Source organism: Pinus tabuliformis, chromosome 2_1 (assembly GCF_031772625.1).
Source record: "Pinus tabuliformis cultivar Carrire ecotype Pingquan chromosome 2_1, CPIR1, whole genome shotgun sequence".
In the NCBI taxonomy this organism is placed as follows: domain Eukaryota; kingdom Viridiplantae; phylum Streptophyta; class Pinopsida; order Pinales; family Pinaceae; genus Pinus; species Pinus tabuliformis.
In genome coordinates, this window is record NC_142299.1 from 528,781,665 (window position 1) to 528,784,997 (window position 3,333).

General features: G+C 33.3%; 1 pseudogene; it reads left to right on the forward strand.

Annotated features, from left to right (window-relative positions):
• The first annotated feature begins 810 nt into the window (after positions 1-810).
• Positions 811-1,683, forward strand: LOC149201305 (putative serine/threonine-protein kinase WNK11 pseudogene; annotated as a pseudogene).
• Positions 1,684-3,333: the final 1,650 nt, after the last annotated feature.

Below are 3,333 nucleotides of genomic sequence, written 5' to 3' on the forward strand. Positions count from 1 at the left end.
TATTTTAGGAGCGCAATCTATTCCATCTCTCAGTTAAACTAAACGTCATCTATTTATTTTATCAAAGCAAATAATTCAATGAAAATGGAAATCTATCCAGGAAGTTGGGAAAAGCTCACGAGTTACTCTGAACGTGTCAATGCTCTTTCAGTTATGGAATATTCAGTCCCCATAATTATCCAAACGGTCAAACGCAACCTCAAGTATATATACACAGTCTGTTATTCACATCCTCAGGGTGCTCTGCCTCTTATCGACGTACATATTTTTTCGGTTAACGAGAACAGACTCAGCGATTTCTGTGGTTACAGATAGACAGGTATGTTTTCTCCATGCTCCTATTTGTTTTTATCTTGATCTGTCTGTTTGGAACTCTGCACTGCAATGGTTCTGCTCAGAGTCTTATTTTTCGAGGATTCTGTTTATCAAAATAGTTTTACGAGATTTCTTTTCTGCCAACAGAATTTGTTTCTGTGTACAACTAGGGTTTTGGATTTCCTGGTTTGATTTAAGATTGCCTGGCAATTTTAATTTTTACACTTCAATTTATTGGGTAGCTTTCTGAATCTGGCGGCTCTGTTTTTTCAGTACCTCTGGAGCAAAAATGCTGTCAGTGTCGTCAGTAATCCCACTGGAAGCAAAGTCTTCTGCCTTTGCTGTCTGTTCATCTTCCGAATTTAGGGAAAATCTCCATTTCTGTGTCTTCCTATAGCCCTGCAAGGGTTTCTGTTTATTAAATTCAAATTAGAAGAGGAACCTAATTTGGAGTTCTGGGGTTAGGGTTTCCTTTCCTTTACAGGAGGTAGAGAAATGCCTAGTGTAGAATATGACACCTGTGATAAGGACAGGGAACCCTTTGTGGAACTGGACCCCACTGGTAGGTATGGTCGCTATGAAGATTTGCTGGGCCGTGGTGCCATGAAGAAGGTATACCGAGCTTTTGATCCGGAAGAAGGTATTGAGGTTGCTTGGAACAAGGTGCCTCTGCAAAACCTAGATGATGCTTCCATACAGAGGATCTATGCAGAAGTCCGTCTGTTGAAATCTCTGAGGAACAAGAACATAATTATGCTCTACAATGCATGGCTGGATAGAAAGACAAGTCATGTGAATTTCATTACCGAGGTCTGTACCTCAGGTACTCTGAGAGAGTACCGCCAGAAGCACCGTCATGTCTCCATGAAGGCTTTGAAGAATTGGGCACTTCAGATACTGGGAGGATTGCATTATCTTCATAATCATGAGCCTTGTGTAATTCACAGAGATTTAAATTGCAGCAATATTTTTGTGAATGGCAATAGTGGCGTTCTGAAGATTGGGGATCTGGGTCTTGCCACTACACTGGGAAATGATCGTTGTGCACACACTATCCTCGGTACTCCGGAATTCATGGCCCCAGAATTATATGAGGAGGATTATAATGAGCTTGTAGATATTTATTCTTTCGGCATGTGTTTGCTGGAGATGGTTACTTTAGAAATTCCTTATAGTGAATGCCGTAGCGTTGCTCAAATTTATAAGAAGGTGAGTTGTGATATAAGGCCTGCAGCATTGGAAAAGGTTACCAATCAAGAAATGAGACAGTTTATTGAAAAATGCCTGGCGGCAGCACCGGTGAGGCCTTCTGCTGCAGAACTTCTGATGGACCCATTTTTTAAAGAAGTACATGCATGCACCTATTAGGTGCCAAGTTGTGATGGATTTCCGCCTATTTATTTTGCCTATTTACTTTTGAGATCTGCCCATTTTTTCAAGAGTTAATGCGAAGAAAAGTTGTTATAGATAACTGCTATAACACAATCTAGAAGATAAGTGATATTATGTCTCTACATTATCTTTTGATATCATAGATAACTGCTATAACACAATCTAGAAGATAAGTGATATTATGTCTGTACATTATTTTTTGATATCTCTTAGATTTACAATCTAGAAGATAAATGATATTATGTCTATACATTATTTTTTGATATCTCTTAGATTTAGCAATTTGGAAAGATAGATAAATGATTTTAGATGTGTATAGATTTATTGGCGGTTATTTGGCTAGATTTTTTTCTATCTTTAACATAAAATTATTTGGAATATTTTTTATTTTTTGTAATATGGAAAAGTATTATATCTACCGTGTTTAAGTATTAAATTTATTGACATTTAATTATTTTAATTTTGATTGGTTGATAATTTAATTTATTATAAATTTGTCAATTAAAATATTGTATGTTGTGTTTAGAATATAATTTTTTAAAATATAGATATTGTATAAATTTTAGAAAATGATTGAAAATCTTATAGATTATATGGTCAGATTCTTATATAATGCAATTTAATTCAATATTATAATTATGCATTTGAAAAATGAATCCATTCTTTTGAATCAAAGAATAATCCAAACTTAAAATCAAACATGTAAGAGAGTCTAAGCTATTTCAACCACTTAATATGAAACATTTAGTAGAAACTCTAAACTATGGATATGTCTCTGTAGGTAGCAAAAGCCTCTTAGAGATTTATGGTGGTGTAAAGTATTAGAATGAGTTAGCATGCAAAAAAAAATAAATTGAGTAGTGAAAAGCATCTCAATGGTTCCAACTGCACACTTGAACTGAGCATCGTATTTAAAGTAATATTTTTGGGACATGGTTAGAATTACTATGTGCCCATTCTATCTCCACAATTATTAGAATTTCAATTGAATTTAAACTGTAAGTTATTTTTAGTTATTGATATTTGATTCTATTTCTATTACAAGTTTATGTTGATATAATCTTTCCCTTTTCATAATAACATAAGAAAATGGTACTTGTAAGTTACTTTTAGTTATTGATATTTGATTCTATTTTTATTACAAGTTTATGTTGATATAATCTTTCCCTTTTCATAATAACATAAGAAAATGGTACTTGCTTTCCAAGTACATTTATAAATAAATATTTTACAATCAATTTCCCTTATTTGATTAATTGCTATATGCCCCGTACATATCACAAACATATACCTAACCCCACTTTTAAATCATCTTTCCCTTAATTAATTGTCATATGTCACAATACAAATCACAATCATATGCTTATATACACTTTTAAATCAATTGTCGTTCCCTTAATTAAGTGTCATATGCCCTTGTACATATTAGAACCATATACGTAGCCTCACTTTTAAAGAATGGAAACATGGTTTAGTTTTCTTAAATTCATATTATAAAATTCCCATATTCAAAATGCATCTTTTGCAATGTGCTGATTTTGTCTTCCAAATTTTGTCTTCCAAAATGATTAGAATTCAGTCACTTGATTCCAAACGCTTTTGTACTTTATTATATGGTAAATTTAC